The sequence below is a fragment of the Agelaius tricolor genome, unplaced genomic scaffold, assembly GCF_023055355.1.
Source record: "Agelaius tricolor isolate 1412-34295 unplaced genomic scaffold, bAgeTri1.0.p SCAF_9, whole genome shotgun sequence".
Lineage (NCBI taxonomy): Eukaryota > Metazoa > Chordata > Aves > Passeriformes > Icteridae > Agelaius > Agelaius tricolor.
The window spans coordinates 18,862,598-18,887,934 of record NW_027269269.1 but is presented as its reverse complement, the minus strand read 5'-3'; the positions used below and the strand labels follow the sequence as shown (position 1 = coordinate 18,887,934).

General features: G+C 44.5%; 1 protein-coding gene across 10 annotated transcripts in view; it reads right to left on the bottom strand.

Moving 5' to 3' along the window:
• The window catches only part of PAK1 (p21 (RAC1) activated kinase 1), a 98,903-nt gene that overhangs the window by 50,892 nt on the left and 22,674 nt on the right, over positions 1 to 25,337 (bottom strand). For 3 of the 10 annotated variants that reach the window (XM_071432948.1, XM_071432943.1, XM_071432947.1), the window contains exon 1: positions 21,471 to 21,984. The exons of 1 other annotated variant lie outside the window; for it this stretch is intronic. The gene's annotated coding sequence lies outside the window, so the exon portion shown is untranslated. 6 more of the 10 variants (XM_071432949.1, XM_071432950.1, XM_071432942.1 and 3 more) reach the window with 5 other exon arrangements.

Genomic DNA, 25,337 nt, shown 5'->3' with positions numbered 1-25,337 from the left:
TGGGGTTTTTAGAATGGGGGTTCAGGGGGAAAGATGGAGGAATCTGGGCATGTCCAGCCTTTCTCCTTCTTCTTCTTGGCCTCCATCTTCTGCTGTGATGTCAGCACTTTTAGATTGGTTTAGAGTAGAAGCTCACTGTCTAACATAGGTGATAGGTATTGGAACGTTATTGTAAATATTGTACACGTAGTTTTTAGTATAAGACAACACCACCCTGGGGCAGGCAGAGTGCCTCTGACTGTCTTGCTGAGCGGACTTCAGCTGGACAGGATAAAGAATTTTACAGATAAGATATAATAAACAACCTTGAGAACTGAAGAGTTCTGACTCCTTCTTCGAGCGCCAGGCTGAGCAAAGAGACTTTTTAATGTATCTCAGGGTCACTCTGACCAACTAAAATCCCGAGAGCTCTCCAGCTATCTAAAGGTCTCTCCTTGAATCCTTATAGAAGGGCATTTTTCCTGCTCTATTCCACTTTACATGGGATTCCATGTAAGTAGAAATTCCACCTTTCACATTACTTTTTGGCACAATCTTCACACAGAAAGATAGATTTTAAAGAGAGCTTGAGCTTGTAAAAATCGGACCTTTCTACTCCACAAGTTAGACAAAGTGTTCCAAAATCATACTCTGTGTAGTAACAGTAATTAACATTTTACCAGTTTCCTCAGAGTTTACCAGTTTCCTCCTCTGCAGAGCCTATGAAAATCATTTAACTTTTCAAGTCACAAACACCACTGGCCCCATCAGCCTCACAGACTCAAGAGTGGTTTTACAATAAGTGGGTCACACTTCTGCAGGCAATTTTCAACTCCTGAGCAAGAACAATGCTATCCAGAGCTGTGACAATGCAAAAGTGACAGGCAGCACTTGAGCACAATCTGGTCAACAGTTACTGCTTGGAGATCCCATGAGAGCTCCACTAGTGATATCAGAGGAAATACTTTTGCAGAAATCCTCTCACAGGCACAAAGGTGGAGAAAGAAACAGCATAAAGCTCTCAAGCAGTACTTTGCTTGCTCTTGTACTAATGAGAGAAACCCACAGCAGCACAGACTTCAGCATAAGCCACCCATGAACACTGTGGTCTTTCAGTACCCAAATACTGTCTACAAGAAATGTGCAGGGGAACTGTTTACAAGGGCATGTAGTGATAAGAGAAGAGGAAAAGGCTTCAAACTGACAGAAGGCAGAAGGTTTTGATTTTATATTAGGAAGAAATTATCTGCTGTGAGAGTGGTGAGACAGGTTGCCCAGAGAGGTTGTGGATAGCCCATCCTTAGGAGTGTTCAAGGCCAGGTTGGATGGGGCTTTGAGCAACCTGGTCTAGAAAGGTTTTCCTGACCTTTCTAGAAGGAAGGGGGTTGGAATGAGGAGATCTTTGAGGTTCCTTCCCACTCAAACCATTCTATGACAGATACGCTGGCTCCAGGCAGCCTGACCTGGCTAAGCTGTGACACTGTCCATGCTCCAAATACACCTCCAACAGCAGTGAAGACTGAGCTACAAAGACAAGCACAAAGCCAGGTGACACAGATTTCAACGTGATAACACAGTTTCAACAGACATTCAAGCACAGCCCCAGTCTCCTCTAAAACTGAAAGGTTTCAGTGAGATAACTCAAATCTACACAAAGCCTTGAGTCATTTGCTGGGTCAAGATCCAGCTGATTCCAAGAATCTGTATGCAGGCTGCTTACCCAGAAATTAACCTACTGCCTCAGAAAGTGTTTCTTAATTTAGAAGAGTGATTACTTACAGCACCTGCTGCTAGCCTTGCAGCCCCATACGCCAGCTTCCCCAAAATTAATGCAAAGTCTTCTAAAATTATTTACATAAGTCATTAAGGAAAGAACTAAAAAAACTGTGCTAAATGTAAAACATAACAATCAGCTGGGTTATCAGCAGCAATTGAAACTGTAATTTCCAAAGTAAATAGTGTGAGTTAAGGCAGTTTGAGCTGAATTTGCACAGCCAGTCCTTGTGGCAGAGCCCCTTCCTGAGCCGGGAATAAACAGCAAACACTGCACAGGAGACACCAAATTCTGTACGTACATAGCACACCACCTCAGCAGCGGCCCCACACAGCACAAGAACCTTTGCAAAAGAGGTGTCCTAGCTTTAAAGCCACATTATCTGAAGGCTTTAAATCTAAAGCCAAACCCACAATAGCTTTGTCATGCAAGCAAAGAGCCTCTAGCAGTAGCTGATGACTGAGGTCAGCAGGCAATGGAGAGAGGGAAAGAAGAGAAGAAAGGAGGACCAAAGAGCAGCTTGATTCCCAAGCCTTAGCTCTCCTCTAGAAGTTTCTGTTCACATCTACAGATAGAGACTCTAAATAAGTACACAGGCCCTAACAGGATGTATCCGGGAATGCCATTGCAAGGCCAGGCTCAGTAATTTTTGATCAATCACAGCAACTGGCAGAAGGGCCCATAGACTGGAGGAAAGCAAATGTCAATCCTGATGTTCCAGAAGACCCAGGGAACCACAGGTGCACCTACAGGAACCTCACCAAGTTGAATAAGGAGAAACACAAAGTTCTGCACTCAGGAAGGAACAATCACAGGCACCTACAGGTGCTGGGTTCATCCAGATGGAAAACACTCAAGCACAAAAGGACCTGGGGATCCTGGTGGTCAGCAAGTTGAGCCAGCAGCGGGTCCTTGCAGCCAAGAAGGCAAATGGCATCCTGGGCTGCATTAGGCCAAGTATTGCCAGCAGGTTCAAGGCAGATGATCCTTCCTCTCTCCTCAGCACTGGTGAAGACACACCTGGAGTGCTGGGTCCAGTTCTGGGCTTTCCTATATGAGAGGCACACAGGCCAGAGAGAGTCCAGCAAAGGGCTGCAAAGATGCTGAGGGGAGCATCTCTTCAATGATGAAAGGCTGACAGAGCTGGCAATGCCCAGCCAACAGAAGCGCAGGCTCAGGGGGATCCCGTCAATGTCTATAAATACCTGCAGGGAGGATGCAAAGCAGACAGAACCAGGCTCTTACCAGTGATGCCCAGTGCCAGGGGCCATGGGCACAAACTGAAACACAGAGGGCCCCTCTGAACATCAGGAAACACTTTTTCACTGCGAAGGTGACCAAGCACTGACAGGCTGGCCAGAAAGGTGGTGGAGTCTCCATCCTTGGATAGTCAAATGCTGTCTGGGCACAGTCACTGGCTGTGGGTGGCCTTGCTTGATTACAGCAGGTTAGGCCTGATGACCTCTGGAGTTCCCTTCCCTCAGCCAGTCTGTGATTCTGTGAAGACACATACCTAAAGGTGTACAGGCATCAAGAAGAGCCCTTCCAAGACACAGCACAAGCTTTTACCTCAATTTTAACTACTGAATGCATTATTTTTATTTTGCTTGAAAAAAATGACATTTCAGTAATGGTAGCTGAGATGTTGCATGTCTCCTTCCAGGAGAAGGGGTTCATAATTAAAGATGTAACCCTTTACCACACAGGTCTGTCTCAGAGAAGAGTCAGCCCACTCACTTGTGTGGAGACAAATTGGAAGCAATCCACATTTGGGGGCTTATTTCTTTTCCTAATCAAGACCGAGGTTATTCGCAAAAATCCAACTGGAATCTTGAAACCCACTTCATGCACTCAGAAGGATTTTTTCAGCAGCTTGAAAACATCCAACAGTCTATGCTTGCTTCCTCCCCTGACCCATATATATCAAACTCTAAAAGCCACAAGCGGCCTATACAGAAAAGTTTGCCTTTTAGGAGATGGAACAAAGAACATAACATTCCTGTCTGAGTGCAACAAAAACAGTTTGAACAAGATCTCAAAAGGTCGCAGTCATTACAGCCTCCCAGAACTAGAGGCACCAGTTGCAATTCAAGCTACACAGCTCATCTCTTTCAAGCCCAAAAGCTTGGCTAAGTTTGCAGGTCTTTTGGGGACACTGAGCAAAGCACCGGAGTGCCTCAGCTCCAGACACCAGCTGCCTCAGAAGCCAAAGCAAGCAAAGTAAAACTCAAAGTACTGAGGCTTAGGAGAGCTGTGTGGGCAAAATATGACTTCACCTATTGCTTTGCAGCTGTGTAGCAGGCCCAGAAAGCATCACGCTTCATACGATTCCTTAGGGTGTTCTTATGTCCTTGCTTATGACTTATGTATTGAAGCATCTTCTAATCTGTACACCTTTCCAAAAGAGCCCACTATCTGCTGTTTCACAATGTACAGTAAATTAATGAAGGTTTAATATAAATAAATAGCCTGAAATTATTTTGGAAGAGAAAATGCACAAGAGTTTCTCCAGAAAAGCATACAACTCCTCCTTCTTCCACCCCCTGGGACAGCTCTGCCTATACAAGAGGCTCATAAAATTTCAGGACCTTTTTCTAAATTTTAAGCACTGCACAGAAAAGTATTCATGCATAAAACACTACTCAGTGATAAAACATTACTAATGTGGGTGAAAGAACAACTTCTGCCAGGTAACACAGAATACCTGAAAGTGCACAGTAGCTCCACTACCCCTCTATAAACTGAGGAGAGGTGAAGTGAGTTGAGAAAGGTCACACAGGTCGACAGCAGAGAAGAAACACATCTTCCAGGGTTCTGTCCTGTTCTGGTTCTGCACTTGCAATCCTTCAACCCTCTGTTAATTTTGCAAGTGACTCGAGCAAGGCATGGAGCAGGGATCTGCTGCTGGAACAGGCTGCCAGGCAGAAGCTGCTGCAGCTGGCACCACTCTCAGAATGGAAACAGCTCAGAGAGCAGGAGGAACTGGCAGTGCTCTGCCATCCTTACCCATCTTCTGTGCAACTTTCCCAATCAGAGATATTGGCACTGCTCGCTCTCTTTTGCCTTTCCACCTGAAGGAGCCTCACAGATTTGTTCCTGGTTTAAACTACCAAGCGATTACAGTACTTTACCCTACTCCCTATAGGGCACAAGTTGCATAAAGCAGAGATTTGCATCACTGCTCCTGGCACAGCTTACAGTGTTCTTGTTCCAACCACCTGTGCCAGGAATAGGATTTTCATGTCACAGAATCATAGGGTCATTAAGGTTGGAAAAAAAACCTTTAAAATCATCAAGTCCAACTATCAATCCAGCACCACCACCACATTCACCATCAAACCATGTCCTCAAGTGCCATACTAATACATTTTCTGAACACTTCCAGGGACGGTGACTCCACCACTTCCTTAAGCAGTCTCTTCCAATGATTTATAACATTGTTGAGGGAAAAAAAATCCTAATATCTAATCTAAACCTTCCCTGGCATATCTTGAGGCCATTTCCTCAAGTTCTGTTAAGATGAAGAAAATGGTCAGGCCTCTTTCTCTGGAAAAAAATTTCACCATCAGACATTCCTCTACAGCTTCTGCACTCTGAGGTGCTTAAAGCCCTCAGCACATCCCCTCAGACTGCCATGACTGACATTGACCTTGTTCCCCACTTACCTCACATCAGGCTGAATCTGTTGACCTCCACTCAAAGCACATGCTCCAGCCTATGAATTCACCCCAGAGCAAAGCACATCCAAGCTGTGACACGACCATCACATTCCTTTCTCTCTAAAGTGCACTCATTTATGTTGCTCTGCTGAACAGCTGAAGGACATCTATTCCCACAGGTTTATCTTTGCCCCACCTCCTTGCTCATCTGTTTTCTCCTTCCCCAGGAGATTGGTGGCAGATGCCCACCTGGGGCTGCAAAGCCCCAGCATCATCAGTTAATTCCCATCAATTTTAATTTCTAAACACTTTCCAGATCAATGGCATGAACTGCCACTTCAATGAAACATTAGGAGCCGAGCATCAAAACTCTCCTTTGATTCGTATAAGATTCTGGTAAGAGAAGCCAATTTCTAGACACTCTCTAGAGCCAGCTCTTGGGGTAGAAACAGAAATAGAACAAAACCAACATTGTCCTCATGCAGTGGCATCATGCCAAATCTCTCTAGGCTTTTGGCATCAGAAAAAATTGCCAGTTACCACCAGATTCAGCAGGAATCAAGCTGAAGGTCTCAGCTGTGCAGTCTGTCACCAGTTCAGCTTCTTCAAACACACCAAGGTTCTGAATACAGGAGAGCAAAACTATCTCCAGTATGAAAGACTTCCTGAAAGGGGTGCTTGCTTCAGTCACCACAAACAAGCAGCAGGTGCTAACAACATGCCAGGTTTGACTCACAAACTTCATTAGCCTCTTTACAGAGTTTGTGGTTTGTTTTTCATATTTCTCTTTGCGCACAGTGAAAGAGATCCTCTTATTTATATGCTCCACTTCCAGTACAGTTCCAGCAACAGCTGAGTTTTAACACCTTTATCACTTTTTTTTTCTTAACAGGAAAATAGATAAACAAAAGGCCACATACACACCCTGGATTTTCCCTCCTTAATGGTACAGAAACATTTGCTCATCTGCTCCCTGTCCCTTCCAGGTTTTACAACTCAGAACAAATTTTAGCCAAGAGCATTTGTTTGTGACCTCCAGCGCCATTTGTTTTCTTTCTCAAAGATTCAGAGAACCATCTTGACCCAATCCCATAAGTGCTGTTAGTAAATTAGCAACTCAGCTGGCTGGTGGGGATCACATTTTGATCATAACAGGCACCCCTGTTCCAAGGAGATGGGTAAACCAAGTGTTCGAATACAATACCGTGGCAACAGGCAACATGGCAGAAGTTGTCTGAGCCAGCAACAGGACATGGCTGAAAGGGCTTGGAAGCAGATTCACATCCCATTTGGCCACTCACACTACACAGACAACAACCTCAGGCAGAGCTGCAACAGCCACCCCAGTATCTGCCCAGAACCACAAATTAGTGGCCCAAAATAAAGCTGTGAGGAGGCAGTGCCTCTGCATTGGTTCAATTCCTCTGGCTGTCAACCAGCTTGGAGCAAGTCCCACAGGTACAGAAAACCTCAGAACTGGAATCAGGCCTCCCATCGGTGAGGCAACCCGATTTCACTGTCCTTTTCATCAATCCCCCAGGGCTGTTTTCACTCTCTCATGAGAATCTGGGATATAGTTATGTAAAACAGATTCCTCACCCTTAATTAAAATAAAGTTCACATGCACACCCTGCTGAAGGCAGCATTAAAAAAAAATTACTTCTATGAGGAATAAGTCACTTATAATTTAAAAAAAAAAACCTCATTGTGCACACAAGGGAGTGTCAAACACTTGCCAGCCACCTGGATAATTGCTTCCTATGAAAAACTGCACAGGAGAGCCCTGGGGAAAGGAAGGGTCATGCAGAGATTCTTGTAAAGGCAAGAGTTGTGCAAAGTGCAAGTGGGATTTTCCCTGCACAGGTGAGTGCCTGAGAGCCTGTCACCAAATTCTACCTATTCTGAGGCTACAGTCACCAATTCTCCACTGCACTAGTATGGTCTTCCACCTATTTTAAAATCAAAGCCCATCGTGTTTAATCAAAAGTTCCCTGGTTGTAAAAGCATGAGAGCTGATGGCTCATATTACCTTTACCTGCTGACTTTGTTCCATATGGGAAGAAAGGAAGGAACACAGGTTTAAATCAAAGTCTCAATTATTTTAGCTTCTTCTTGGAAGGTAGCCCATTTCATTGCCCGTTCTGCAATGCCACTGTGTGCTCTGCAAGAGATGTGGAGACCAGAACTGCACATCACCCACATGTTATGGGTACATTGAGCATTTATACCAAAGCCAAATGGTATCATTCATCACTTTCCCATGAGGATGATGGCCTTTGTGGTTGCTGCTGAAGTGATGTTTCCCTCTCCATCATAAGATGTGAAATTGTCCCAAATGTTTTACTTCCTATTATCCATGTGGCTTTCAAACCATAAAAAAGCCTTTCCTCCAAACTTACAGGAGCTTCAAGTGTTGACAGAAGTTTTCTGAAAATCCAAACATCTTATATCCACTTTAACCCTTCCTTATTAACAGCCCACAGAACTTCATGGGATTGGGAAGCAGGATTTTCGTTTTCAGAAGCCACACCGACTTTCCCATTAACAGTTAACGTTTCTCTACATATTCAGAGATCTTTTCCATTCCTGGTAGCATGACTCTTTGTTGTGTTGTTCCCAGGATCCCCTCTAGAGCCCTTTTTACAGTTGGGAATCACACTGGCAGCTCCCCAGTCCTCTGGCACAGCGGCTGTCTGTAGTGATAAATTAAACAGCTTGGCCAGCAGTTCTGCAGTTTCACATTCAAGCTCCTCAGGATTCTTGAATGCCATCCAGCTCTGGTGACTTATTAACATTTCTCTATTTGGTCTAATTTTTCCTTTAGTAATTATCTCAAATTAGTTTATAGATCTATTGGCTACAAAAAGTGCACTTGACACAGGAACATCCCCAACACCTCCAGCAGTTAAGACTCAATATTCTCTGCTAATGCTTTATCATCTTCAAGTAGCTTTCTTATACCTTTGATGTCAAGCACTCCCCAAGATGCCCAAATCTTATTGGATTATATCCTTACACATAAATATAATATTTATGACCTAGTGACTATAGTAAGAGATGTCCTAACATCTCAGAAGAACAGTCCCAAGACAGACTGTTTTACCTACCTGGTGTTCCCCTCCTACCAACCTGTGCCCTGGAGCAGCTGTCACCCTGCTTTTCCCTCCTGGTGAAAGTTTCAGATACCACAAGAGATCAGTGAGATTAAACTGTATCACCATGGCAGCCAGCTGTAATGCAGGGTGGAGATTCAAGCACTAACAATCCAAGCTTGGGACAGGAGTTTCCTAAAGCTCCTCCTGTCTGGGAAGGCCAGCACAAATGGGAAGCAGCTTTTGTGTGATGTGATGACATTTGTAGATGCCAACCAATCTGAAGTGCAGACAACTGCCTATTTTAGTGGTGTACCCTGACTGAAGTACCAAAGCAGGCACCTTCCTTGCTGCCACACAAAGTGTCTCTGTTCCTCAGCAGCATGTCCCTGTGACACTCACAAGGGTCTATGAAAATTCTCCTTTTGAATGAGGCTGTGTGTGAGGCTACCTGCCTGCACAAGCACTTGCAGAGTAGAGACTCAGTTTCTTTCTTCCACACCCTCCATTCCTTGGCATTTATACCCTTCAGAAGCCCATAGCAGTCCTGCCTTCCCACTCATTTTATAAAAACTACACAAGTACATAGCTTTTATCTTCCTCTTGCGTCAATCCCTCCAATCCCAAAGTCACTTCTGTTGCTTTCCTTCAACTTCCTTCTGTTTATCTACTAGAAAGTAACAAAGATCAAAGCCACCATTACATCACAATAAAAAAATCCCCCCACCCTTCACAATGATTAGCAACATCAGACCCAATTTTCAAAAAGATATTTAAGAGTTTTTTAAAATACTTTACCAGCTTAGGTGCCAAATCCCAACAGTTTCCGAGGGAATCAAGCGCCCACGCGCTTTCTGGATTCCCACTAGATGCCTACCCACATCTTTCACTACGTAACCACATGAAACACTACTTTTGTTCTCAAGGTTAGGCTCTCAAGTGCTGCTAAGACAGTCCCTGAATGTTCCCACTGAAACACAGAGGCTACTGAGAGAGTTATGCTGCCTGGTTAGGGAGAGGAAAAAGAAAAAAAAAAAAAAAAAAGAAAAGGGAAAGAAGTAGGGGGGGAAAAAGACAAGAAAAAGGAAAAAAAAAAAAAGAAGAAGCTCTTCACAACTTTTGGCTTTTGCTCTTTCATGCCAGGCAGATCTTACCAAATACCTCCTGCACAGTTCCTGCCAGATGAAAGCTTTGTTTTCATCTTGGCTATGAATTCTGAGGCACAGATGTTGCTGAAGTCTTTCTGTATATATTGCAGGGTATTCAGAGATAAAATGACATTATGCTATATCAGAAATGTGTTTTCCTACTCCTCCTGTGCCTGCTGCTTCCTTCCCTGTTTGCCCTTTACACCTATATGACAGAACTAAGCATACTATTTCTCCAGCACAGTTGTGTTTTATGCTCACTGTGAGCCTTTACTGGCAGTGTTTAGGTAGAAGGTGACAAAGAATCACAGCACCTCCATGAAAAAGCCATCAAACATTCATACAACTCCTAAACTATAGCACTTTGGCTATGAAGTGGAGGACTGCAAGGTAGAAGGGGAACAGCAAAACAGTAGGATTATTTAATTTTGTGAGACTGGCTGCAGCATTAGCAACTTAATTCTGTCTCAGAGTAAAAATATAGCTCCAGCTGAACACCAGAAGAAGTTTGGGCCCAGCTTATAATCATTCTCTCAATTCTCAAAAACTTCTCAAGAATACACATAACACTTACACGACGCAAGATATTATCCAGGTAGGGGATGGGAAAGTCCCAAAAGTGCTCTGCTACACTAACCAATGAACCCACTAAGCAAAGCACACAAGTCCCTACAGCATGGCAGGGATTACAACAATTATTCCTCCATATGGAATCAAAGAAGGATTCAGAGCAACATAACAAAGGGATGGGGAGAAATACATGATCCAGTCATGATTTTTTGTCGGGGTCTTTCTCACAAAGACACTTATTAAAGACAGAGAACCAGCTAGAGAAGAGTCAAACTCAAAAGGCTGAGAAAGCTGGGGCTGTTCAGCCTGGAGAAGAGAAGGCTCCAGGGACACCTTAAAGCACCTTCCAATACCTAAAGGGGGCTACAAGAAGATTAGAGAGGGACTTATAACAAAGGCGTGGAGTGACACAGCAAGGTTGGGGGTGGGCTTAAGCTGAAGGAGGGTGGGTTTAGGTTTGATATTAGGAAGAAATTCTTTACTATAAAAGTGGTGAGGCACTGGCACAGGTTGCCCAGAGAAGCTGTGGAAGCCCCATCCCTGGAAGTGTTCAAGACCAGGCTGGATGGAATTTTGAGTAACCTGCTCTAGTAGAAGATTCCTTGCCTAAGGCAAGGGGGTTGAAACTAGATGATCTTTAAGGTCATTTCAAGCCAAGCAATTCTATGATTCTATAAAATCCATTCTGCATTAAGGACTTTCAGTTCTGCAGCATAAGCAGGTCCCTCAGGAGCTGACTGGGCAGGTGCTAGAGGTTCAGAGAGCCTGGGGACAGAGGGATGTAGGAACAAAATAAGCAAAATAAAAAGCTGTATACAGCAGGTACCACAATGACCGAATTAAAAGGCACTTACTTGAGTGTCAGTTCTGAGGAGCCGCTAGATCTCAGATCCGTGTGTCTCACAGACCTTACTCCCAGTGCTCAGACCTGCAGGCAGCTCCGTGATCTTTAACACTACACCACAGCTACAGTCACTCACACTGCTTTGCAAAGTTTCCTGCCAGGTCAGCTCACAGCCAAGTGCTGAAAGGGAAAAGCACCCTTGCCTTTGGATGGCTGTGTGCCACGATGAGCTCAGCTGTGTCAAGCTTCATCCTCCGATCTCAGCTCCTAAGAAACTCAAGCAAAGAGCACACTCCCAGCAGGTGGAGAGAGATCCCTCCTGTCCTTTCATCATGCACTCAGTCTCCCAGAAATTGCAAGTTCAGAATTATACTTTTAATGTTAATTTTGAGTTGACCACATCAAAAGGAAAACAGCTGCCAATGACCACATCCTTGCTTTATACTTTGGGGGAGGAGGAGAGTGCAAGCTGGTTTTGAGAAAAAAAGCAAAACACAAGCTTCTCATATGCTAGTTGAGAAGAATCTTAAGCCAACCACACTCTCCTCCAAAATTTGTAGTTAATTCATTAGCAATTTAGAGCCCTCACAGAGAGAGTTTTTCTGCTGAAACAAGCACAAGTTATGTTTACAGAGAACCCTTTCCCTGCTCAGCCCATTCATACCCCAGTAAAAAGAAGAAACGCTCACAAGAGCCCCGTCATGGAAGGGAAGCACATGAACTCATGAGAAAGGAGATTCAGAGCACAGAGATCAGGCATGCTCATTATCTTGGATTTCAGATGATTTACCTACAGCTACAGGAAGTGCAGATGGAACAGGATCTCAAGCTTTCAAAAACAAACACAGCTACACCACACATTGGATGAGATCACCTTGTTGAAGTCACTGCTCCTCAATACTGAGCCAAAATAACAGGGTGGGATTCAAAAAGCAACATCATCAGGAACACAAAGCATCCACTGTAATACCAAATTTAAAGCAGGTATGATGTAAAAAGCAGAAAGCCACTTGCTGCTTAGGTGAGAGTCTTCTCATCTTCATGACCATTACATCCTAAACTGCACATCTATACATTTAATGCTGCCATATGTCATCATGTGATGAAATGTTTTTGAAACAAACAAAAAAAAGCCTACACAAACACTGTTGGTGGCATTTGGACTATGTCCCAGGATGAATAAGTATTGGATCAGAAGGCAGGAAGGGCTCCTGCAGGATGTACATAGTGTTAGAAAGAATTGGCTCTTAAAAAAAAACACAAAGGTCACCTAGAATAAAATTGATTATGTGAATTAAACTAATAAAAAAAATTATCTCAATGATCATCTAATGAGCTGCAGGAGATAAAGGAAATCAAGCTGAAAGCATTTCAACATTAGCATTTTTCTAAAGCAGCAAATAACTTTATAAGAAGCTTTTGCCTGAAAGAAAAGACATTTTTGGTTGGACAAAGTAAATGACTAAATTCTTACAATTTTTTTACAGCTCATCACTTCTGAATGTTTTTCTTTTGCAACTCAAGGACTTGTTTCAGAGGCACACAAAACAAATGAAAAGCTGGCATTCTGAAGTGTACAAGGTAATGAGATTTCTGATCTGCCCTTGCAGTCTTCTCCTGCCCTGACACCCCCAAATCCCCTTTTCACTGTGAGTCAATAGGAAACAAGCTTGGGAGGGGGGGACTGTTAGTATGAGCTGGCAGGGCACTGTTTCAGCAAGTATAACTCAGATGTGAAAGGCAGAAGCTCTACTATGACAGTGCAGTGAGTCACTTGATGACAAGTCACTGAGGCATTTAGAGATGGATTTTGAGCTCTAACAAGTGACACTGTTTTGCCTCCTCTAAGGGAAGGATGTGCCTTTATTGAACCTGGAATCCAAACACCGCCTGTGACCGTCTGCCTCCATCTAAAGACAGCCGACACAGCCGACACACTGTTGCATATTTTCTGTCTTGCAGGAGAGCCCTGAAGGAATCTCGAGTTGTTTGCTTTCTCTTCCTGAATCAAGTCCTGCTTTTGTCATTCTCAGCCCTACCCTTCCCTCCTCAGCCTTTCTAATGAAATCTAGATTTAAATATTTCCAGATATCTCATCACCAAAACTACCTGCTTGATAGAGGAAGATAATGGGTTTCTTCCCCTATCCAGTCTTCATCCTCCTCCCAAGCCCCAAAGAAGATGCTTTGTACTGGGATGGAGGACAAAGTATTTCACCTCCCTGCTGCTCATCTGTGCTTGCCCAGTATCTTCAGGATCACAGAAGTACGAAGAATCTGTTTCTCATCAGTCTTAGGAGTGACCAGGGAAAGTAAAGATAGGCAGGAGATGAACAAGGTTTCCGTAGAAAGGCAAAAGGAAAACCAACAAACTGACAAACAATAGTTTAAGAGATATGATCAAGGAATGGAAGCAGAGAAAAGAAACCAAACAGGAAGAATACAAAAGTTAGTTCCCCCATACACACTGCAAGTTAAGTTCAGTATTGTTGTCAGGGCTCCCAGAAATGGGAAGAGACACAAGTCTGACATTGGAGGTTACAGCTCCAGATAAAGTGTCAGTTTAATTTTATTCATACTCTCCAAAATCTAGTTTAGGAATATATGCAAAGGAATTGAAGCAGGCCTGGAAAAGTACTTCCAGTCTCACTTCTTCAGAGTCTTTTGGCTGTGGCATGGTAGTGGATGAGACTCCTGCTGATTGCTGTGAATATGGTACAGCCTTTTTACTCATTCTCTCTGCTACCAAGGGAGTCAAAATTGCACAAAAGAATTTATAGCATACACAAATGTAAGAGACTGCAATTTTTCCCAGATTACCTGATTACCAAGACGTATAGGCTGATGCAACAATAAGAAATTTGATGAGACAGAAATTAAAATGCAGATTTTTATATTGTGATCAAGATAATTGTGAGACAATACTTGTTGCTGGTGCTGCAGTTTCTTCTCCTTCCTTCCCTTACAACTTCTCTGGCTTTCTTTAAGGCTACTCAGTCATGACTTTAGTGATTTTGGAGAATTAAGTTATAATGCTAGCAACTCACTGCTAAGAGGTAGTGGATACCATCACTTTCTCACCCAAAATTAGGAACCAGAGGCTCAAACCAAAGCCTTTGTGTACTTAAATCTCTTTATTTAAGTCTTCAAGGAACATTTGGATCAAATTCTGTCATTTTTCTCTACAGATAGGAGTGGGAGAAGTCTTTTTTATATGACACATATTTTTGCATAACTTTTACATCTCCAGAATCTTGGAGCTTAACAGAAAGCATCAAACACCTTAACGCACACCCACAACTGCATACATTTTACCAAAGAACCTTACCAATGACTTTGATTATCAGAAAGGGGATGGTTTTCATGAAGGACTACATGGTGTTATCACCATTTCATTTCTGGGTCTCGCTTTGAGCTCAGCTCCCAAAGCTTTTTTGTTATCACCTGTGATCATGAGACCAGAGAAACAACACTGGAAGTGAACACACGTCTTATTCCAAAGTGGGACTGAAGATGAGCACAACAGCAGGGTAAAACAGGGATGGGAACTATAAGATTGTGGTTAACACTTTGTGGTTAAACAGGAAAATTAGCTCTCCTGAGCAATGTGGCAAAAAAATTCAATCAAATGTTTGTAGAAAAAAGAAGCAGCAATGACCACATCAATGAGAAGAGCCATCCATCTAGCAACCATTGCAGGATCTTAGTCTTTATCTTCCTCCAGCCTCTCTCTTGCATGGAAATTGAGTATTCCAGAGCAATTTCTCATTTCAGGAAGATTGGCCCTGTGTCAGGCAGCTCAAACCCTCTCAAGCAAAGCCTTTATTAAAGATACCATTAAAAAAAAAAAGACACCAAAACAAAAAAAGAATCCCACACAACACCTAGTAAAGCAGAGAAATTCACATTGCAAATCCAGTTCTAAGTCATTTAAGGTTCCATAAAGCAATTAAATCTGTAGCTTTAAAAATTGCATTTATGTACTATGGAGGCAATATATGTATTTCTGAAGAATTGGGGAAAATTTCACTCTTTTCCCTTTTAGGGAAGAGAATGCCCTTTCTATGCCCCACATACTTGTTCCTTGAGTTCCTGAGCTTGAATCAAAGAGTTTTCCCCTCTGTGTGCTGTTGAGACAGATTTGTCTGATTTGCTAAAATTGGCCAGTATGTGAATATCTGCCCAATATTAGTTTTTGACCCTACCTAAAACAACATTAGCTCAATTATATGCTAATTTAGATCACAATAAAAGAAACTTTTTAGTACTATGCCTGCATCTTCAAGTCTATTAAATACACTGCCCTACCAAAACCAATGTTTTACTAAATAAAACACTGACAAACTTGGCTCTATTAAAAGTTAACACATTCTGTGGTTTGCAGAGGAAAATGACATTAAAATTTGTCTTGTGTGAGGTATTCCTGAAAGGATAAGGACAGATAAATTGTTCTATTTCCAGAAGAACAGCAAAATGTAACAGGACTTTGATAATTGAGTGTCTTATTAATTTTAATGAGCTAATCAATATTGCATTTCGAATCCTGATGTGTCCATTTGCTGCTAATCCCTCTTTGTGCTGTGCACTCCCTGGTCTTTGCAGCTGTCACCTGACAAATCCACCTTCTCTTGTGAAGGGACGCAGGAGTTCAGGCAAAGGTGACCAGTTTAATGAGCGAGAAGAGCAGAGGATACATTACCAGCCTGGCCTCCTTTTGTTCCCTCCTCTACCTTGACACATGCTGGCATTAGAGAGCTCCGTAACAGCCTCAAACACCTCATACAGGTAAGCACAGGGCCTTGAGCTGAATGGATCCAATAGATTCAGTAGTGTGCAGAGAGCTGGGAAAGAGGGGCTGGAATATCCCTCCCTTCTGCTGCTGAAGGAAATCAGCTTTTGCTTCACCCCAAACAAGTCTGAACTCTGGAAGCACATGAATTCCACATCCAGCTGTGACTTCTATCCTCTCAAAGCATGATTTAAATGAGACATTCTTGACATACCTACTAAAGGCAAATCATAGAATCATCCTGGTACAAAGCCTTCAAGTTGAACTTGTTGGCAAAACTGCATAATGTTTACTTACAGATGGCTGGGGAAATGACATACAAGTTTTACAAAAGGAATCACTTCCCTACTCTTTCCACAGAAGAGACTGGGTTAAGAGGCCAAGCCACTCTTATTTTAGGATCAGCAGAGAATGTGCTTTTGGGAATATGTAGGTACCAATAATAATCTATCTTGTGATTTCTTCATGCTAAATAAGTGACAAGGTATTTTGCATTACACTACATGCAAAACAGGGAAAAAAAACCCACATGATGCAAGCCACCGGTTCAATTAAAAATATTTCTCACTCCAGCTCTTACTTCATGAATAGAACATCAGCCCTCAGAAATGGGCTTTGCCTTGTAAGGGAAACATCTCGTGAAATACTGGTGTGCCACTATAGTCATTAAGAAAGGTGATAGTTCAAAGCCCTGCTGATGCTTTGGGTAAGTTACTCAAAGCAGTGCTGTGACCTCAGCAAGCCAGACTGATAAACTGTCTCCTAACCTTTTGTACTTGATTTTCCTTCTCTCTGCTGCCACCTGGAAAGTCATCAAACGCCATCAGCAGTAAGCCATGGACAGACACTGTAACTACACGCAGCAAGCTCACAAGGGCAGGAAACAAAGCCTTAAGGTAAACTTGAAAGACTTCATTCCCAAAACACTTACAATCTGAATAGCAATTCTTTTCCTCCCCCATTTTCCTTTAAGATTACAGGTGGACAGACTTTATGGATAAAGAAGGAAAAAAAAAAAAGGTATGACACAAGTCTTTATGCCCCACCTGCCTGCAGCACATACTCCCCACCTGACTTCCTCACAGTCCCATAGCTAAAGATCCAGTGAGATCAAGGAAATGTTTGCAGCTAGATGTCATATGCTGCAAGGCAATCACAATGTACTTTGTCCACTGTCTCTCACACAGTAGTTTGAATCACAAAGGGTTACTTTGGTGGAAATTATTTCTTTCCAGAAAGTACATTTGGCTACTACTTCTGCAATCTTATGATTTGGTCCAATTTTCACAAGCTAGGACTTTTTTTCTACACCAGTCACCTTTTTCTCTTCCTTTCTTTAAACCTAAGATGATACAAGGTTGCCTGATTCGGCACCACTTCTGACTTTTGACAGGAAGTAAGAAATAATATGGCTTGAAGGCAGTTAGACCAGCTTAAGAGTAAAACAAACTTGCAGTATGGCAGGTCCAAAGAGTACAGATTGCAAGAAGGAAAGAAACCATGGAGGGGAAGTTATTGTTTAACCTGCATCTCAGACTACACTCAAGAGATTGATAGTGTACAAGTGGAAGCCGAACACTTGGATTGCCAGCCTGAAAGAGTGTATTAGTACACAAACCAGAACTGAATACTTGGACTTTTTCTTCAAATTCCCCTGGAAATCCACTTCTCAGATGGCTTTTTTTTTTGTTTCCTCTTCCCCCATCCCAACAAAAAAATGCTAAAATGAAGAGAAAGGGGGAAAGCCACGCTACAACAGTGGTTTTGCTGATGGATTTGTTAGCAATGCTGCCTGCATCCCCAAAGTGAGAGGAGCAGGTAAAACTCCTCTCAGCTGCTCCAATATACAACACAACACATGGGAGACAGAGGAGACCAGGGAGACTGCAAGAGGAATCAGCATTTTTAGAGTGCAACTCTCTGACCTCTTTTAAAAACACCTACAGGAGGGTGACACGAGGCACATCCTAAAAGGACCTTTTTCTCTCTGCAGATCATACTGGGAGCCTGGGGAGACATGTTCAGCTCAGAGCAACCATGTTTTGAGCTTGGAGCATCCATGTTTTCATCAAATGGATCCCATGAAGGGCCCTGAAATTGCGATGTGCACCCCAGTGTCATGTGCCAAAAAGAAGACAGACCATTAAAGGACCCAAAGACATCCATACCTCTGAGGATGTGCCTGAGGTGAGATGGGACAAAAGTCAGCTCCCTTTCCTGCACAAAGCCAGGAGCAGTCATCACCACGGGAGCACTGAGCGTTACCCCTCACAGCCACAACATCCCATCTGCACATGCTGTGCATAACTGCACCCAAGCGCAGGAATTTCAAACTTGAACTTCAGTTTGCATAAAAACCTGATTAGTACAAGCACCATCAGGTACTTTTAACCTATTCATTCCCAAAGAGCATCATGTGCCTTAACCTCAGATAGGAAAAACTGATCACTGACTTCTGTGCTACATCAGTGAGCACTGGCTGACAGTCCCAGTTCTGCTGCGACCAAGGGGAATGAACCTAGCCATTCCCATCTCTGGGAACAGGGGTGCAAAGCAGCTCCTCCCAGGTGACAGCTGTGCAAGTAGAAGAATCACACACTGGACTATTTTTTCCACAAGAGAAAGCCCTGAACATCAAGCAGAACATGCTTATATTGTCCTCAATTCCTATACAAGCCAAGACATCAGGCTGAGAAAATTAGTTTGGCTCATGGCCAAGTATAGAAAAACACTCTTTGACACAGTACAATTCTGGTACACAGTATTATTCTTCCTTCCCATGAAGGTAAAAAGCCAACAGTAGGCATTCTTGTACCTGTCAGAGGGCCAATGGCTGACTAGCCTTTTAAGAAATATGGCTAGTTTTTAGTTGTCTAGTTTCAGTCTGTGCCTTACACATCCTCACCAAGACTGGTCAGTTCCTTTACAAAGTCTGTTTGCTTCTGTTATCTGCTGTTGACAGGATGAACTGTAAAACCAGAACACTTTGAGGGTGGAGCTCTGGATCATTTCTGTATTTTTCAACTGAAAAAAGTTTATTTCAGCTCTAGGTTGTTCTGTATGCTCTTAAGCATATAAGGAAATTGGATCATAGCAACAAGCTTTTTAAATTACAAACCTTCCCACACCAAGGAAGTGAGACAGGTGCACAAAAGGGAAAAAGAAGAAAAGAAGCCATACTCCATAAAAAGACAAGACACTAGTCAGCAAACTGGTGAAATTCATGCCCTGTAATCAAAGCTGAGATAAAAGGTCTCCCTTCAGAAACCTGGAAAAGATAATAAAACAGCTCTTTGACCTCTCAAGCAAAGAGAGCTAGCATCAGTTTTCAATCCAGTGCAAGCAAGGCAATCAGAAACACAATAAACAAGCACTATATTTGCACTTGTGGCAATTATATTGGACTTGTCTCCTATATCCCCATGATGCACAGAAAAGCATGAACTAAAAGCCTCACTTTTCCCTATTCTTTTTTTTCTGAGCAACATCCAGACCACATAGTATTCCTCAGAAACCAGTAAAAGCATTCTTGCTGTCATGCTACAAGAGCATTTTCCTCTTCAAGTTTATTTTTTGCTTTCATTTCCAAATCAAAGAATGGCAGTTATATCATCCCACTTGAAGATGCAGGACTCAAAAAAGACTAAAAAAATCACCTGGCAGTTTATTGCCCAGTCTTAGACTCCAGCTTTGTTATACAGTACAGCTGTGAACAAATTCTGTTCTGTGGCACAAGACAGGCAATCCAGAGTTAAACAGAATCAGTATTTAGAAATATTCAAATTCCCACCATACCTTCTGTTCCCCGTGCAGAGATGAGCTTCATTTCTCTGACTTACCCACAAAAAAATGCACAGGGAAAAGCAGTCTCCAAGCATCCAGCGGACACACACGCAAACTGTTCCACAAGGAGGAGTTTTTCCAGCCTTACCCTATAAAGCTGAGAGCAAGATCAGCACACCCACACTAAGAGATACTGGAGCAGCAGACAGGAAGATGCTCCCTGCTTGGCCAGGTAATGTGGAAGCAGCACCGGGAAATTCCAAGTATGGAGAAGGGGGAGGAGGTTCAGTGAAAGGCATCCCTAAGCCACTGGGCAAAGAGTAATTGCGAGCAAAGAAAACAAACATTCTTCCGTCTGTGCCCGACATTTCCCCCGGCTACAATACCTGCTTTCACTTTGAAAATGGAAAGCGTGGCTGACTGAACAGCTTTTATGGTTGTTCTTACACACATGCATCTCTCATACATAATTACCACAGAAAGTAACACGCCTTACAGCCAGTCCTAAGCAAGAGCCAGGGTTTGACACCTATTTATAAATCTCGCTCCTGAAGAAAAAAACTCCTGGAGGCAATGTTGAAATAAGAATCAAGGAACGCTCAGCAGGAGCAGATGCACCGTGACACACATACGGATGCAGCCAGCTATTCCCAACAATCATGAATTTTAAGCCCTCTGGATAACAAAAGCAGCAAAACCAGGGGATTGCAGGCATGGGAGAGCTGTGGACTGGGGCATTTCCATGCACAGCAGAAGACAGGAGCGCTACTGCCTCTGAAGTCTCGTCCTGCTGGTGCTGCCTCCCCCATCGAGCTCCCAGGTGCATTCAAGAGCACCCAGAGGTGCCACCCAATCTCCGATGTCCCTTCACTGCTCCCCACTCCCCAGGCAGAAGCCCCTGCTTTGAAGGAGGCTGGATTAGAGACCACCTGACGTTCCCTCCAGTCAGAATTATGCCACGATCCCGAAGTTCAGCTTTGCTTTTAAGTACTTTACTAGCAAAAAAGCCACGGTTTCGTACACACCCGCGGGCGGAGGGGTTGTAAGACAAGCTCCCACCTCTCCACCCCTCCTTCACCAGCCACACAAAGCCCGAGGCTTCATCACCCCATCGCCCAGCATGGGTCCAGCTCCTCAATTCTTTGTGTTTGCCCAAAGCGCCCGCCCCCCCGGCCGAAGCCAGGACGGGGTGCTTGGCAAAAACTGCGGGCTGAGCCCCGATTCCACCCCAACCTCTGCGCCGGGACCCCAAACATGTGGCCCCGAAGGGCTCCCCGCTCGCAAAGCCCGGGGACTGAGAACAACTCCCTTTGTTAAATGAATGAGCCGGGGAGGCAGGAGCGGGGAGGCAGGAGGGGGAAATCAGGAAGGGGAAGGCAGGATCAGTACCCTCTTCTAAAAGAAAATTTCAGAAGGAGGGAGGAAGAGAAAGGCTGAAGAAGAACGCACCCGTCCGCTCAACCCCTGCGCAAACTTCCCGGTTACAAAACAAGCGAGAAAATCCCCTTCCCCGGCGCGGCGGCACTCACCTTCCGCCCGCCGCAAGGTGCTGCCCGGCTCTCCCGCGGCTCCCCGCCCGCCCCGCTGCCCACACCGCCCCTATTGTCGGCCCGGCGCCGCCCCCCGCACCCTGCCCGCCTTGCCGCGGCCATTGGCTCCGGGGGGCCCGCCCCGCAGCCCCCCTGCCGCCAAGGTGGGCAGCCGGACCCGCCGGGGCGGGGAGCGGAGCGGGGGTCGGGGGCAGGTCCTTCCCGCCCCGCTCGGCGGCGGCCGGGGCGCGGCATCGCACCGAGTGGCCCGCGGGGGAAAGTTTTTTTGGGAGGGGGCTGGTACCTTCGCGGCGCCGAGAGCGGGACCCCGGAGCGTGGTGCGCCGGCTCGGGGAGCCGCGGGCTGTGCTCCGGCCGTGCTGCGGCTGCAGGCGGTCCCGGGGCCCGCAGCTCCGCCGGGCAGAGGGCGGGAGCGGCGCTGGCCTGCCTGGGACGTGGGAGTCTGGCGATCACGCCATCAGCGGGGCTGCGCGCGGGGAGTGGATGGCCGGCAACTGCACCCTTGGCGAGCGGCGCTGCGATGACTTATGTGTGCTGCGATGACTCTGTGTGTGCTGCGATGACTCTGTGTGTGCTGCTCGTATCGCGCTGCGCTATCGCGGAGCCGGCTCCATTGTGCTGAGGTCTGTGTGCGTGCAGATCCAAAAAAGGCAAGAATAAAATGGGCTCTGCCCTGCTGCTGTGTTGCACAAGCCGAGGCGTCTATACCTTATATTGCCGGGATCCGGGTGTTCCCTCTCCCCGTGATCCGCAGCTCGCTGGAAACTTGTCACCCTAGTTAACAGGAGTTTTCGGCTCAGCGCTTGAGCTGTGCCTGGAGAGAAAAAGAGGAGGGGTTTGTCTGCACGTACAGCGCAGGGCTCTCCAGAAGAGAGCACGGGCATGCTGAGGTGTTCTTGGGCCGTGCTGCCTAGAGGTGCGAAGGGGAAATGTTGAAGTGAAGCGGATAGTTACAGGCAAAAGGGAGGCAAGCTTTGTACCGAGACAGCATGCCCTACACACGACAGATTAAGACAGCGCTGCCACAGTCTCGCCCTTCCCCCTTGTACCAACATTTATCAGTTCCCGTGATAAGTTTGTTCGGGAGCTAAACCAGCAGAAAATTAACATCGCAAAAGTAAACAAATGGAGGAAGCGAGAATTCGAGTCTGGGACTGATAGGGAGAGTGGGAATGCCACAGAACTGATTTCAGCAGCTGAACCTGCTGTGGAATCGCACACTCGGAAGCACTTCCCTCTGTCGGATACATTTAACATGGGATTCAAATCCACGCGCACGGGCAGATTGCATGAGCTCCCTCAAGCATCCTCTGCCCGTAGTCTGGTTTCAGCACGAAGGTTTTTGTGTAGTTCAAGGTAATATGTATCAGTCCCATCACTTCAAAGGCAGGATCAGACCGTGTCAAGAATCCCACAGATACATGGGAATTTACAGGATTGCTGCTGGGGGGAGGGAACAAACTGAGGCAAAAGCCACGCAGCTCAGCTTAAATGCTGGATCCATAAAGGGGGCTCCATCAAAGCTGGAGTTAAAACCCAAGAGTTACCCTTTGGCCCTGAACTGAGAGCTGAAGAGTGGCTTCTTTTTGTACCATGCTTGAAATCCCAAAACTTTTTCAGAAGCATGGATGCATGCTGACAATTTTAAAAAATAAATTTTGAAGCCAGACAAGAGAACAGCCCGAAATACTCCATAAACATACTTGTTTGACAAGATGCTTTACCACATACATTCATTCAACCACACGGAGAACAGATAAGTCAGGAAACTACAGTGGTTGACCTAAGGCCTGGTCCATGTACACCGGGTGTACTGCACTCTACTGAGCCCTGGAGAGGTCCATCTGGAGTGCTGTGACCAGTGCCAGGCTCCTCAGTCCAAGAGAAGCATGGAGCTCCTGGAGTGGGCTGTGTAACTGTAGTGTTTGCCCAAAGCACCTGCCCAAAGAGCTACAAATACGATGAGGGGACAGGAGCATCTCTCTTATGAGGAAAGGCTGAGGAAGCTGGGCGTGTTCAGCCTTGAGAAGAGACAACTGAGACAATGGAGGGACAATCAATACACAGGTTAACTCAGTTCAGAAATTAGTTTTATTAAACCTTTGTATATTTGCTGCCAACAAATCTCACCAAAATCTTAAGAATTCTTACGTTTTGCTATTTTCCTACTCTGTAGTAATGTGGAATCCTAATAGGTTATCCAGGGATTACAATACTTAGAGATTTCTGAATTTACCCAAAGTTCAAGACTCATTTGTCTGAAACTATTGCTGGATATTTCAGAGGGAGTTCCTAAACGAAAGTAGGAAGACGTCCATGAACAGCATAAGAACAGGATAGAAAGCTACCACTGCAAACCAGAATTTGGTACTTCAGAAAGGAATGAGTGAAATGTAAATCTTTTTATTTGCATTTCTAAGCACTCACAGCTAAGTGTTCAGGGGTTTTCAGGCAAAGGATCCATCTTGCCTTGCACTCAGGTTCAAGTCAGATGACCCTTTTCCAATATGGAGGAAAAAGGGGATCTCTTACACCTCAAAAGGGTTTCCTGTGTTCTGTGGGAAGAAGCCTGGCACCAGACCCCAGCCTTAAAGACCAACTCAGTTGAAGAATTGATTTCACAGTGATCGCATAAGAGCTGCATTTTCCTCCCCTTCAGACACACAGCAGAACAAGCAGTGCTCTACCGTGGGGCCCAGCCTGATGATTTCTTCTTTGTCAGCAGCACCAGTATCAATAGTTCTTACTCTGCTGTGCATCTCTGTTCCTGAGCTACTCCCTGCACTGTGCTAACACAGCTATTTGTGCAGCTGTGTAATGGAAGGGATCAAGGAACTGGTCCACCTAGGAGTTTTCCCAGGTGTTTTTACCCAGATCAAATCCCCAAATACCTTGGCTGACACGATGCAGGAGGAACACAAGAGCATGTGAAATCACAGGAGCTGAAGCTTAGCTGAGGGACAGTAACATGTTAGGATGTGCCCACTTAGTCACCTGCAATAACCTGTCCACTCATTTAATCTGCTCAAGCAAATGGAGACAAATTGGACTCAGCCTACATGGAAGAAAACAGAGTTCATGAATGACTTGAAAACTAATTACAGATCTCTAGATTTTAGTAGCAGGGAAAGGAAAAAGACAAAAAGAAAAATTGAGTCCTATAGTTATACAACACAAAATTACTGAGTTCCTCAGCTAAATATCATATTATGAAGATGAAGAAACAGCAAGCACCAGCAAGCAAAACTGAAGGTGATGGTGGGGCAGCACAGTACTGCCTGGAGGTTTCTCACCCAGTAAATCAGAAGTCAATCCAGCAAAGTAATGTTATAGTGGTGTGAAGTGAAGAAGAAGAGAGACTATGATTCATCACTGCCCTACATATCATGTAAGTTTCTACAGCTCTGCAAAATGTATGTAAAACACTTTCAAATCACAACTATTTCCTTTTCATTTTGTCCAGATTATGCAGTACACTAAAGCAGTAAGGAATGTGTTTCTGGACACAACTTTATGATGCACAAATGTTTTTGCTAAACAAACACACAAAAGCACGACAGCAACAATCTTTCATTTCCTCAGTAAATTTTAGGGAGTTTTCGTGCCAGAAAAGCAAAGTAAAAAATAGAAAAGGGCCAGAACACCTGACTAGCACAGAGTAGCATCTGGTTCCTATCTTAAATATCCTGATGTTAGATGGTATGTAATACCCATCACAACAGAAGTTAAAATCATTTCCAAAATGTATACAAATAGCACATTACCTCTGATGCATATTTAACATGGACGTGCACCTCCTACCATCCTGTAGAAAGGTTTGCTATGATTTCTCTGCCCTAGAATGATTTCAGATACAGGAGTAAGAAGCAGGGTCATCATCTTAGCAAAGCTGGCTCTGGGTTACACTTCTTGATCTTAGCACTGAAGTTGAAAATCCAGCTTATGCAAAAACATTTCTCAGTATTTGACTCTATGCAGTTGTTTCGCTCTGGATAAATGGTTAAGGCATCATACTCTACATGTTCCCACTTGCCACTTAGTTCTCCATTTCTGTACTGAGAGGCTCGCAGTAAAGGGTCAGGATCTGTCTGGTACAGTTATAACAGTTATTACAACTTGGTGGGGGGGTTTTTTTGTTTGTTTGTTTTTGT